The sequence below is a fragment of the Chrysochloris asiatica genome, unplaced genomic scaffold (assembly GCF_000296735.1).
Source record: "Chrysochloris asiatica unplaced genomic scaffold, ChrAsi1.0 scaffold00213, whole genome shotgun sequence".
Classification (NCBI taxonomy): Eukaryota; Metazoa; Chordata; class Mammalia; order Afrosoricida; family Chrysochloridae; genus Chrysochloris; species Chrysochloris asiatica.
This window is the reverse complement of record NW_006408731.1, coordinates 3,439,554-3,454,171: the sequence shown is the minus strand read 5'-3', so window position 1 is coordinate 3,454,171 and position 14,618 is coordinate 3,439,554. Positions and strand designations below refer to the sequence as shown.

The window sequence follows — 14,618 nt, the reverse complement described above, 5'->3', positions numbered from 1 at the left end:
CCACAGCACCACATCAGGACTCCTACATAAGTATAAGCACTCACAATACAAACTTAGAAGCAGAAATACGTTTACATTTGTGAGGCTGTCTAACATTGACCAAGACTCACTGATAACCTGAAAGTCATGAGAAAGCTATTTAGAACATTTCTGAATTTATACATAGAAACATGTATGTAAAGAAGTATGTAAAGAATGTAAATAACCTTTAAGTTCACTTTGACCAGACACAAGAAAATATAATATAAATCAAAACAACCTCCCTAACTTCCAATCTTGAGGGAAAGATGCACTGTTTGGCTACTCTTTAACCCTAGAGAAAAGATAAAATAACATACTAGTCTTTAGCATTACACTGGTCCTTACTTTGCAAAACCAGAGTGACAAATTCACATATACCCAAAATTTCTGCATACTCACTGAGTGAAGGCAGAGGTAGTAGCTGAGATTCTGTCTACCATGGCCAACCTTGAGTATGTCATTATAGGATAAGCACTGGACTATTAGCCACAAGGTCAGTGGTTCAAGCTCACCAGTTGCTCCTCTAAAACCCTATACAGGGTTGCTATGAGTTGCAACCGATTCGATGGCACTTACCAACAGTATTACCAATTTGAACCCTACTTATGAGGAACCTGCTCTGACAAATTTGAATCATGGTATAGTCTTCCTCCTGAGATCTCTAATTAAAGATATCTAAAGATTTGAATGGTAACTACTGAACAAACATTGTATTTGCTAATTCTGACTCTCCAGAGCTAAATGAATGCTGTGATATTTTACTTGTGTGCCTTGGCATTATTACCATGCAACACCTTAGAAAAGTTTATGCATGAGAAGCCTGAGTGTCACTCCATTCATTTTCTAAAATAAAATCCTACATTACACCAGGGACCTGAGTGGGACTGAAAATAGGAGGGTTCCTTAGAAATCTGTGTAAAGAACATTTTGAAGCCCAACTCTCCTCCCTATAGGAACAGCAGGTGACTACTCTAGCCCAATTTCAGCAGAAGACTGAGGATTTTTCTTTGGTGACATTGAACCAGGGGTCAAATTCTCAAGAAAAAAATAGATGATCCCAAACATTGAGGAATCCAGTGGAGGAGCTGCAAATATTATTATATGTTAATGGATGTGATTATTTGTGTAATACATTTTCTAAGGTTGATACAAGTTGATCTGGGAATACAGAGTAGAAAGCCCATAAGTCTTCCTGGGTGAGTTGTGGTTGTCTTACAGAAGAGTCTGTCTAATCTTGAACATCCATTCATTAACCCAGCCTATACATGTTTATTGTACGTAGAGTTATGGGAGACGGTGGTGGTAAACAAGATAGACAATGTGCTCACTGTTTGTTGTTATTAAGTGTAGTAGAGTCAGTTCTGACCCATAACAACCCTGTATAGGGTTTCCAAGGAGTAGCTGGTAAGCTTGAACACTGACCTTGCAGTTCAAACTGACTTTGCAGTCCAGTGCCACACCAGAGCTCCATGCTCACGGTCTAAGAGGAATTTAAAGGAAAGAGAAAAGAAAGAAACATCTCAAAAGGAAGAAACTCAAAACCACTGCCATTGAGTTGATTCCAACTCATAGTGATTCTGTATAGAGTTTCTGAAACTGTAAATCTTTACAAGAGTGGTGATGGTGGTGATGTACTGTGGAGTTGGTTCTGACTCATAGCTACCCTGCACAGGATTTCTGAGGCTGTCAATCTTTATGGGAGCAGAAAGCCTCATCTTTCTCCCATGGAACAGCTGGTAGTTTCAAACTGCTGACCCTGAGGTTAGCAGATTGATTCGTAACCGAAAACCTCATTGTTCTCCAGTGGAGTGACTGGTAGGTTTGAAACCCAACTTTGAGGTTAGCAGTCCAGTGCTTATCCTACAACGCCAAGGAAAGAGCATGTAGAAGGGGTGGAGATATGACAGGCATAACCATTTTAGGAAGAGTAACTGAAGTCATCTTGTCACTGCTTTGTCACCCAAGACTCCAATACATCAGGCAGCTGGGAACTGGGGGAATGGTTCTAATCTGAGAAAAACACTTGGTGATACTATTTCACTCCTTTTAGTTTAGTTTTTTTTTTGGTCTTGCTTTGCATAGACTGACATACTCTATCTGAAAGACAGTTTTCCAGGCTAGACTGAAGTTAAAGATGCAGCAACAATGTCTGAAAGACTTTGTAATAAATAGATGAAGAGTCTGATGTCACTAGAGCAAGAATTTGAACAAGGCAGTGAACAGAGATAAAGCTGATGATGGAGACTGGAACCAGGTTATAAAAAGTTCCAGGGTGGCACATATGGTAAATGTGTTCACTGATAACTGAAAAGTTGGTGGTTTGAGTCTACCCAGAGGCATCTTGGGAGAAAAGACTGGAAATATAGTTTTGAAAAATTATCCATTGAAAACCCTATGGAGTATAGTTCTACTCTGGCACACACAGAGTTTTCTCAAGTTGGGATCAACTCAAAGACAACTAAGTAATTTGGTTTGTTTTAAGCTAGAATAATGCCTGGTAAGTATTAAGCACCCTGTAAATATATGACAAACTACTTTCAAATATTTAGTCACTGAAAACCTTATGAATAGCAGAGAAACACTTTTTCAGATACAGTGCCGGAAAATGAGCCCCTCAGGTTGGTAGGCAATCAAAATGCGACTGGGGAAGAGCTACCTCCTCAAAGTAGAGTTGACCGTGATGATGTGAATGGAGTAAAGCTCACAGGAGAAAAACCCTCGGGACCTTCATTGGCTGATGGGGCACAACTCAAAATGAAAAAGAGGAAGACCCCCAATGAGATGGATTGGCCAAATGGCATCATCAATGAACTTCAGCGTGTCAACAGTAGTGAGTGAGGTTGGCCCAGGATTGGGCAGTGTTTCATTCTGCTGTGCATAAGGTTGCTATGGGTCAGTACTGACTCGATGGCACTTAACAACAACAACAAATATGTGTCAGTTGAACTGACTGATTATTGTAGGTGTATCAATTAGAACAAGGAGCTCTAGTAGCATAGTGGTTACAAATAGGACTGCTAACTTCAAGGTCAGCAGTTTGAAACTACCAGCTATCCCGTGGGAGAAAGATGAGGCTTTCTACTCCCATAAAGATTTACAGCTTTGGAAACCCTGTGCAGGGTCACTATGAGTTGGAACCGACTCCATGGCATGTAACCACCACCGCTTAGAACAGAGTCCTGGTGTGGTGCTTTGGGTTAATGCACTGGAACGCAAAGAACCGCAAGGTTAGTGATTCAAGCTCACCAGTCGCTCCTCGGAAACCCTATACAGGGTCACTGTGAGTTGGAACTGATTTGACGGCATCAGGCTGCGAACCTTAAGGTCAGCGGTTCGAAACTACCAGCCGCTCTGTGGGAGAAAGATGAGGCTTTCTACTCCCGTAAAGATTTACACCCTCGGAAACCCTGTACAGGGTCGCTATGGGTCGGAACCGACTCAACGGCACTTAACAACAACAACAGCAGCAACAACACTTAGAACTAGGTTTGGCAACATATATCAAGGAGACACAAGTAAATAGGTTACACCAGCCTTTGGACAAGTGCTGATCTATGAACAAGTACTGTTCTGCCACAGAATAGGACAATGATTGAGAATAAGCAGAGACTAAGCAACTCCAGTCTGCAGTACTGTGACCTCCAAGGGCAGCATCACTAGACTCCTCTTAGTGGATAGGGTGCAGACTAGTTTGGATGTTGGTCAGTCACTCACGTGTGGAATGAGTGATGTACTAGTAGAACCACAAGACGCTCTTATACTTAATAAGAAGCCTTGAGAGAGAAGCTGCCTTGTTTTATGGTCAGAATCCTTCAAACAGATTCTTAAGACCCTCATCTTAGACTATGTGACGTTCCCCTCCACCTCTCCAGCCTCAGCCTTTGCTCTTGTTGTTATTATGTGCCAGCAAGTTGGTTCTAACTCATAGCGATCCTGCATAGCGTTTCCACCAACCTTGTAGTTAATTGTCCTGTGCTTATCCTACAGCGCCACACCAGAACTCCACTAGTCTCATAATTGTGTCTTTGCCCATGACTTCTTCTCACTCTGGACACCTTCTTTGGAATATTTTTTAATATGTAAAGTGTTCTTTGAAGGTCTTGGGCCTTCCCAGGTGTTATTTCCTTTGCATGAATTACTCTCCATTCTAATCTTCCCTCATCCTTCAGATTTAAGATGAAATGCCCTTTTCCCTAACCTCTCTAATTTGATCTCTCTCTTATCCATCCTCCCATAAACTTTTCTCTTGTGGATAATGTATTAGTTTCCTAGGTCTGTTGTAACATAAACTGGATGGCTTAAATCAGCACAAATTTATTGTTGTACAGTTCTGGAGGCTACAAATCCAAAACCAAGGAGCAGCATCTTGCTCTCTCTGAAGACTTTAAGGAAGAATCTGTTTCATGCCTTTATCTCAATTCTGGTGTTCACAGCAATCCTTGGCATTTCTTCACTTGCCTTGATCAATAATACACCATGTCCTCCCTGTGGGTTTGTCTGTCTGTTTTCCTTTTCTAAGAATACAAGTCATATTGGACTAGGGCCCATCCTAATCCAGTGTGATCCCATCTTTACTTAATTATATCTGCAAAGACTGTTTCCAAATAAAGTATCATTCACAGATATTGGAGGATAAGACTTCCAAAAAAAAATGTTTCTGGAGGACACTACAGTGTCATATGGTGCTATAGGATAAGCACAGGACTGCTAACCACAAGGTCTACAGTTCAAACCCACAAGCTGCTCATTGGAAACCCTATACAGGGTTGCTAAGAGTTGGAACTGACTCGATGGCACTTAACAAAAGCAAAAAGACAATCCTTAATAGATAACACATTTGTTGATCATGTTGTTATTTGTTATTGTTGTTGTTAAGTGCCATTGAGTTGGTTCTGACTCATAGTGACCCTGTAAAGGGTTTCTAAGGAACATCTGGTGAGCTTGAATCATCAACCTTGTAGTCCAGCACATTGTTGGTGCCATCAAGTCGGTTCCTACCCATAGTGACTCTTTGCACAAAAGAAGAAATATTGCCCAGTGATAGGTCTGAAGCCATTGTTACAGCCACTGGGTCAACCCATTTTGTTGAGAGTGTTCCACTATTGCACTCACCACTTTTTTTACTTTACCAAGTATGATGTCCTTCCTTCTCCAGGGACTGGTCCCTTCTAATAATACGACCAAAGTAAGTGAGATGAAGTCTCTCCAATCTCTCTTCCCAAAAGCATTCTGACCATACTTCTTCCAAAAGAGATTTGTTCATTCTTCTGGCAGTCCATGGTATATTCAGTAGCCTTCATCAGCATCAATTCTTCTTCAGTCTTTCTTGTTCAATGTCCAGCTTTTGCTCGCATATGAGGAAATTGAAAATGCCATGACTTGAATGCAATTTAATCCTCAAAGAGACACAGTGTTTAAGTGCTTGGTTGCTAACCTAAAGGTCAGTGGTTTGAACCCACCAGCTGTTCCACTAGAAGATGTGGCATTCCGCTTGGGTAAAGCCTTGGAAACCTTGCAGGGAGTTCTCCTCTGTCCTATTGTTGCTGTTGTTGTGTGCTGTGGAGTCGGCTCCAACTCATAGTTACCATGTACAGGGTTTCCGAGGCTGTAAATCTTTATAGGAGCAGAAAGCCTCATCTTTCTCCCATGGAACATCTGGTAGTTTCCAACTGCTGACCTTGAGATTGCAGCCCAATTCATTTGGGGAGTTTTTTGGTGGGGCAAGAGTTGTTTGTTCCTCTGTGAGACTCTTCTGCTTCCTTAAAATAAATTACAAATAAAATTACAATAAAAGTTCCATACTCCTTCCATGCCTTTCTTGGGGATATGTCCAAGATATTTCCTGCGATTAAACAAGGAGCTCTTGTAGCGTAGTGGTTACAAATCAGTCAGCAGTTCAAAACTACCAGCTGTTCCATGGGAGAAAGATGAGGCTTTCTGCTCCCGTAAAGATTTACAGCCTTGGAAACCCTGTAAAAGGTTCCTATGAGTCAGAACTGACTCCACGGCACATAACAACACCACCACTATTGAGTTTAGTTTGTACTTCCCTGAATTTGTCCTTTTAGCCTGCTAACCTGTGAGAAAATAAATTTGTTAGTTAAAACACCCCACTCATGGTAATTCTGTCAAGAAGTTAAGACAGAACTGGAAACACATCCTTTACAGATGAGGACAGGGCTGCATGTGGCCTTAGGCCCTAGGTCCCATGTCACCAAGCACTTTTCAGAAGATGAGTGATGGTTACTGAAGACCTTTGAACAGGAAGAACAGGTTAAGCTAGAGACCGGTTGTGAACAGTTGCATTTTAGAAAGGTTTGTCTGGAGCCAATGGCCTCAGAGCTCTGTTTTTATGAATACAGGTTAGTCTGTTACTACTTCTTGGAAGGACAAGTCAGAACCAGATCTCCCATCCTTCCCTATGCCTTTCAAGGAAGGAATGATTTCACTAAGACATCCAACTGGGAAGGAAGTGTTTCTTGGCCATAAGTTCATGAGATACCTGTGGGCTTGGTCCATGATCCCACTGAGCAGAAACCATAGGTTTCTTGAGTGACTTTAAAAGAGCCATGGTGGTGTGGTGGTTAAACAATTGCCTGCTAACTGAAAGATCAGTGTGCTCCAAGGAAGAAACACATGGCAGTTTGCTTCCATAAAGATTACAGCCTGAAAACCCTATAGGGCCATTCTGCTGTTTCCTGTAGGGCCATTATGAGTTGGAATAGATTCAGTAGCACTGGGTTGTATTTGTTTGTGGTTTGTTTGCTTTTTAATTATTATTATTTGTGTTGACTCTGGGTGGGGTCTTCTGCCATCTTGAGACAACTCCTTGTTGTTACCACTCATAGTGGGGAACTCATTTCTGAAGAGAGCATCTCTCTACATTCACATTCTAGAAAAACCTCTCAGACTGACATCTTTGCAAATGTAGAAGAATAACTCTGAAATTTGATGGTTAGGAGTCAAATGCTTCAAAGACAGGGTCTAAAAGGACTCAAAGGAGTAGGAGGAGTTGGTGCAGAATATGAAGTTCTTGTGGTGGGGGGACCCTGAGTGTTGCTGTGTGACATCATGAAGCACAGTAGTCAGCAAGCAGTCTGGTGAGTGGAAAGTGAGCCCTGAAATGAGGTGGGAACAAGACCAGGAGCAGGGAGTCTTGGTCGGGCACTCACATTTGTCCTGATTTTCCATTGAACTAATGAAAGTTTAGAACCTGATGTGAAGTCTGCCTTCCCCAATGTGATGGAAGTTTCTCTGATGGAAGGGTAGCAGGTTCTTTTTGCCCAAAGGCTGCTCAGGGAAACCCTATACAAGGTTGCTATGAGTCGGAGCCAACTCAATGGCACTTAACAACAACAACAACAACCAAGTGCTTTGGGTTTCTCTTTATGTAATCTCCTACCATTTTTGTTGAGTTGGAGTTTCTCTTATTCAGTTGATTTACAGGAGTTACTTAAGTATTTTATTCACTAATCTTTCTGTCTGTTTGAGACATTGCATATAATTTTCTGTAATCTGTTCATTGGTATTGAGTTTATCAATGGTATCCTTCATTGAAGAGAAAATCCTTCATTTTAATATAACCAATGCATCATTTTTTTAAATTTTATGATCTAATTTGTGCTTTGGGTTTGTTTTTTTGACTGTGCCTTAGACTTATCCTTTGATAACTTTTTCACTTCCCCATTCCCTTCCACTCCTTCCTCCACCCATCCTCATCAGTCCATTGTAGATTCATTTTACGGCTAGCAGGCTTACCCGGCAGACTCACCCTACAAACACACTCTCACCCCACACTGATAGGCACACATAGCCTTCCCCATCAACCCATCAGACTGCAGTCCTCAGAATCTCCATACTTAACTATCAACATCTAGATTATTGTTGTTCTGTGCCTTGGAGTCGGTTCCAACTCATAGCGACCCTGAACAGGGTTTCCGAGGCTATAAATCTTTATGGGAGTAGAAAGCCTCATCTTTCTCCCATGGAACAGTTGATAGTTTCGAACTACTAACCTTGAGGTTTGCAGCCTGATTTATAACCACTATGCTACCAGAGTTCCTTAATAGTATCTCACAATAGCCTACTGCAGCTCTGCGCCCAGTCCCTATGCTGGCTCCCACTTGAATAAGCCAGGACACAAGCAGAATTTCCTCGGGGGCCTGGGTGGAGGTTGGGTTAGAGCCATGGGACCACCAGCAGCAGTGACAGAAATGATAGTAGTGGGCGGGAAGCAACTTGAATGAAGGAGTCAATATCCACAATCTTCTCTGAAAATATCACAGTTTTCTGTGTGTGAGAAAGCAGAGGAAAATCGAGGCCTGATTATTTTAGGAAGAAGCCTTTTGTCAAGGACCGATGAATCACACATTACTATAGTGTGGTGCCTCTACATGAAAAACAGAGTGTACTGTGTGTTGTGGAATGAGGAAAACTATAAAACATTTAATTTGATAAGGTTTAGACCTAGGAAGTAAAGTTTCAATAAATATAACAAATAAATTTCTGTATGTTGTTGTTAAGTGTTGCTAACTCATAGAGACTTGTATAGGATTTCCAAGGAGCAGCTAATGCGTTTGAACTGCCAACCTTGTGGTTCTCAGTCCAGTGCTGATCATATAGCACCACATAGAAGTTCTCTATTTTGTTGTTGTTTTTGTTGTTAAGTGTCATCAAGTCTGGTTCCGAATCAAAGCGACTCTGTATAGGGTTTCCAAGGAGTGGCTGGTGAGCTTGAACCACAGACCTTGCAGTTCAAATTGACTTTGCAGTCCAGTGCATTAACCCACAGTGTCATCCCAGTCAGTCAGAACTTTAAAAGAAGGGGAAAGGAAAAAAGAATCATAAAATAGTACAGGCCATCTTATGGTAGCATGGAGTTTAGAGCGAGAGTTTTGCAACAGGGTTTCAAGCCAGTAATTGCCTGTTGTAAATAAGGCCCACATACACATTGCATTAAGGAATTGGTAGCGTAGTGGTTACGAATCAGGCTGCTAACCTGAAGGTAGGTGGTTTGAAACTATCAGCAGTTCAGCGGGAGAAAGATGAGACTCCTGTAAAGGTTTACTGCCTCGGAAACCCTGTGCAGGGTCACTATGAGTCAGAGCAGACCCAATGGTACTCACAAATAGTGTGGCACTGTATGATAATAAGCACTGGTCCGCTAACTTCAAGGTCGATGGTTTGAACCCACCATCTGCTCCTCAGAAGCCCTATACTGGGTCTCTAGACTTAAGAACTGACTTGATGGCACTTAAGAACAACAACAAAGGGGACAAACAGCTGTGTCCCATGAAAAGATGGTGGCCAACTGCTGCTTTGAATCAGAATTCTGACAATAATCCAATCTCATGCACCAGGCTCCTGAAACTTTCAGGAGGAAAAACTGTAGGGGGGACTTCGAATGAGCAAATGATTCTTCCTTTATTTGTTTGTTTATTGCTAGCAGCAGCTCTTCTGACCTTTGTTCTCTTAATCGTTTACTTCCTGCATTAAATCTCTCTCTTTTCCCTCTTAAATACTGAATCCTTTCCTCTTGAAATACTGAAATAGGGAAATACTATTTCCCCCTGAAATAGTTGTTAAGTGCTGTTGAGTCTGTTCCCACTCATATCAACCCATATAGGACTTCGAGGGACAGCTGGTGGCTTTGAGCTGCTCACCTTGTGGTTCAAGGTCAGTCCAGTGCAGATCCTACAGCGCCAGTAGTGTTTCTAATATTCTGGAGAAATTATAACTGATAAAATCATGGAAATCATTTTCTGAGATTAATCGTAGAATAATTTTGCTTAATCATTTCTTTCCCATATAGTCAATATTCCTGACCTCCTTTTCTTTCCACACCTTAGTTAGGCAACGCTTTTCTTTCCTTTGTGTGTGTGTTAGCCTGTTGTTGGCAGACACCCCTATTACACCTATCATAATCACTTTTATTGGTGACAATACAACTTAAGTAACAGCTGTTCCAGTGACTGACTGGTTCCTAACTGAAAGAGGTTCAAACCTACCAGCTACTCTGCGGGGAGAAAGATGTGGCAGACTGCTGCCATAAAGATTAGTGTGTTGTTGTTAAGTGCTGTCAAGTCTGTTCTGCCTCGTGGTGACCCTGGATAGGGTTTCTGAGGAGCTGCTGGACCTCAAGGTTAGCATTCCAATGCTCATCCATAAAGATTGCAGTCTTGACAAACCTATGGTGACAGTTCTACTCTATGAGTGTTCTGAGCTTTTGTTGTTGTTGTTAGGGCTTGAGATAGGACTTTCAAATATTTTCCTTAAAGAAATGTTAAACCTAGACTTTATCCTGGGCCGCTAATCTAAAGCCTGCAAGTTCATGTCCATCCAGAGATACCTTGAAAGAAAGGCAATCTACTTTCAAGAAATCAGCCAGGGAAAACCCTACACTAATGCTACTTTATTAACATAACAAAGACAAACCATTCCCAGCTTTCCTCCGACACTGGCAGTCCCCCAGAGCAACCGTCAACATTAGGACAATGGTTTTTATTTTACGTTTTCAAATAAAAAGATGTCAAATTAAAATGTATATTAGACTCTTTATAAAGTCTTAAACAGGATGAAAGATAAGACAAAACAAAACCAAATCATCTAGATGAGAGAAACCACTGACATGATGGGTGTAAAGGATTTACCTTCATGTGGCAGACTTTATATGGCACAGAGAACAAAGGAATTTTTCCACAAAACCATACTGGCAGCATATCAATCCATCACAGTTTGTAGCACCTAAATTTCCATTAAGGGGTGGGCCTAAGCAAATCCTTGAAAGGGACCTTAATCCATTTTCAAATAACATTCTGAAAGCTAAATTGTCTCTCTCTGACTTTGGTGGTTCAGCTGTCAGAGGTGCATGAGAAATTCAAGAATGATGTCTAGACTTGTTAAAGCCCAAGATGTCACAGGTTCTGACTGAAGACGGCTGTTTTCCACGGGCAAAGTGACTTCAGATATCAGGCTGTAACACAGATGGACGAAGAGAGCCAGCCAATAATGCTTTATCAGATTAGCAATAGCAACAAAACGCACAAATATTTACACAGACAAGACATGTTTATCAAGTAAGACTACTTTTAGACATTGAGTTTTACAGTTTTTGAAGTCTGGTCATTTTATGATTCCTTTGTTAAAAATGACATTGACAAAAATCATATTATGATTGCCTTAGTTATCTAGCAAGGCTATACCAGAAATACCACAAATGGGTTCTTTAACAAACAGAAATTTAATTTCTCAAAGTGGTTTTTTTTTGTTGTAACATGCTGTCAAGTTGATTCCAACTCTCATGACCCTGTATAGGGTTTCCAAGGAGCAGCTGGTGGCTTTGAACCACTGACCTTGAGGTTAGCTGTCCAGTGCTTAGCCTACAGTGTCACAGCCTGATGTTGTTAAGTGCCATAGAGTCGGTTCTGACTCATAGCAACCCTGCAGAGGGTTTCCAAGGAGCAGCTGGTAGGTTTGAACTGCCAACCTCATAAGCAGTCAGGTGCTTATCCTACAGCGCCACACCAGGGCACCACAGTTTTGTTGTTGTTTTGAAGTGCCAATGAGTAGGTTCTGACCCATAGCGACCCTATATAGGGTTTCTGAGGAGCAGTTTGTGAGCTTGAATCTCTGACCTTGCAGTTCAAATGGCTTTGTAGTCTGGCCCATTAACCTACAGGGCCACCCCAGGACTCCAGGACACCACTGTTTAGGGAGCTTGAATTCAAAGTGCCAGCTCAAGGGGAAGGCTTTCCCTGTCAATTCTAGAGCAAGATCCTTGTCTCTTTAGCTTCTGCTTCCTGGTTCCTTGGAGTGTCTTGATATCTACCTCACCCCACCTCTGCTTGCTGTTGTAGTTGTTACTACCGTAGAATTGGTTCCAACTTATGGCAACTCTGTATAGGGTTTCCAAGGAGTGGCTCATGGGTTTGAATTGCCATCAACCTTGTAGTTAGAAGTCCAATGCTTCTCCTAAAGCACCACAAAAGGCTCAATCATAGGTATAGGGGTTTACAACATATATTTTGGGGGGGTGCACACAATTCAATCCATAACAATGATCAAAAGACCATAAGTTTCAGGGGAGGAGGGAACAATTTATGCTTCTATATTGATGAGATTTCTTTCAGCAGAAGTTCAAAAAGCTTTCATTTTTCAAAGTACAGGATGGGAGTTCCATGAGTTAGCACAGAAAGGCCCATCTGAAAGACTCAAAATTTCTGTGAGAATAAAAGGTGTGGAAAGGATTATTGACAAATGATATGTGGGGACATATTGTTTGTATCTACATGCCACTCCATGACTTCCCAAACACACATTTGTCACACTATTCTTTACTAGGTTTATAGTGAACAGTAGCTTCTCAATGGATTTCCTAGGGTGATGGATAAATTCTTCTTAATTCCATTTCACAGGTGGTGTGACCTTTCCTAGTTCTTAACCTTATTAACACAGCTTTGTGCCAGTATGCTGTAAGCATGGGACCTGTAGTTTAAACTCCTTTCCAAATGTAGATGGAAACCAAGTCTTTAACAGTTCTGAGTTGGCTTTTCTATGTGAACAAAACCAGAGTGATATACAGAGTAAGCAAACAATTACAAAACCATAGAAACCTTTATTAAAAATATCTAAATCTGAAGCTATCCTGTTTCTCAACATATTCTCCATCTCAGTCTATACACTTCTGAAGATGATATTTCTCTCTCTTTAACGCTTCCTGGTATTGCACTATAGGATCAGTGTTATAAGATCAGCACCAGACTGCAAACCACAAGGTCAGCAGTTCAAACCCACCAGCTGCTCCTCAGAAACCATATGCAGGGTCGTTATGAGTTGGAATTGCCTCAACAGCACCTAATAACAAAAGCATTTTTGTTTTTCTAGTCCATCATCTTACAGGAAGTCCCCCCTTGCTTTTCTTAATGAGTGTCTGGGACAGTGCTTTTTCTATAATACTCAACAGAGTCTTGGGAGTCTGTGGTTCACAAAATAAAGGTTCCAAAATGGAGGAAGAATTAGAAAAATATTGCAGCAAAACATATTGTGAGTAATGATAGCTTGGATTGTGATGATAAATCACAACAGCCCAAATAAAGATGCTGAAAAGGAATATCAAATGATTATCAGGCAAGTTCAGTTCATCATATGTTACTAGCCTTAGTGAGTGATTCAGCTTTATTCAGTCCCCGAGAAGGATGTGCTGAGAAGGTACACAACTTCATGTTGGGCTTGAGTCTCAATTCATCCTATCTGCTGTCTCCTCTGTGAGACTTTGCCATGCAGTAATTCTTGGATGAAGATTAATTGGATATAGCTGTAGCAGATCCTGATAAATGTAAACAAATATCTGAGCTCTAGATGTTAGAAGTAAAAAGAGCCATGTGGAGGATAGTGGTTTACATTTAATAGTGGTTACGAATCCGGCTGCGAACCACAAGGTCAGCAGTTCGAAACTACTAGCTGTTCTGTGGGAGAAAGATGAGGCTTTCTGCTACCGTAAAGATTTACAGCCTCAGAAACCCTGTACAGGGTCACTATAAGTTGGAACCAACTCCAAGGCACATAGCAACAACAACAACATTTTTTGATCCTGAGACTACAGAGAGGGGTTGATCTTATTTCCTTAGACTTTTCTGGAAGGCCAAGTGACTTCAGTCCTCCCTTCAAGGAACTTCTACTTTCTATAATCTATAGCAAGAAAAGTAGGCTAAAATGAACAAGTCCCCCTTTCCAAAGATTGTTTCTTATGTGTTTGATCAGGAAGAACTAAAGGAGTACTATGTATTTAAACCCAAAAGATCCTGACGTGGAGAAAGATTGCCCAACTATCATCCACTTTGTTCTGGTCAACATCAGCTTCAGAAAGTACAAGATTGCAGGTGTTCCAAGAGAAATTAAGAAAGAGAAAGAAATAGCTGACTTTGACAGTTTTGATGACCCAGAATCACCATTCTCAACCTTTACCTTTCAATATTCAAATAAAATATTCAAAAGGTTGCATGATGTAATGCACTTCACTGCCCTAAACAACAATGCTGTGGTAAAGAATGCCAGAATTGAATGTATTGAATATAAAAGACAGAATCCATCTTATTGCTCTGTTTTGTTCAGTAATGTTGAGGCAAGACGATTCTTTAATAAGGAGTTTCTAAACAAACCCACAGCATCATTTGTATTCTGGGGAAACAGCAATTTATGATGTGGAGACAATTTGAAATTCCTTGACAGCTGGATTTTTGAAGCACAATATAGACATTAGTTATTGTTAAGTGTCATTGAGTCAATTCCCACCCATAGCGACCCAGTATAGGGTTTCTGAGGAGCAGTTGGTGAACTTGAACTGCCTACCTTGCAGTTCAAACGGCTTTGCAGTCTGGCGCGTTAACCCATAGTGTCACACCAGGACTCCGTACTGACCATGAAATGGACTGATACTCCAAGTTGCAATTATTTCACTGCATAAAAACAACACTGTTATGTTTGTTAGGTTGAGAGGTGATGCTGATTATATAAAAATATCCTTAACTGCATTTTCCATCAGTATAAATTTCCTGATGTAGGAACATATACTGTATTTTCAAACAATACTGTATTTTTAA

At 41.0% G+C, this 14,618-nt stretch overlaps 1 pseudogene; it reads left to right on the top strand.

Moving 5' to 3' along the window:
• Positions 1-14,218, top strand: part of LOC102830040 — a 27,725-nt pseudogene extending 13,507 nt beyond the window's left edge.
• Positions 14,219-14,618: the final 400 nt, after the last annotated feature.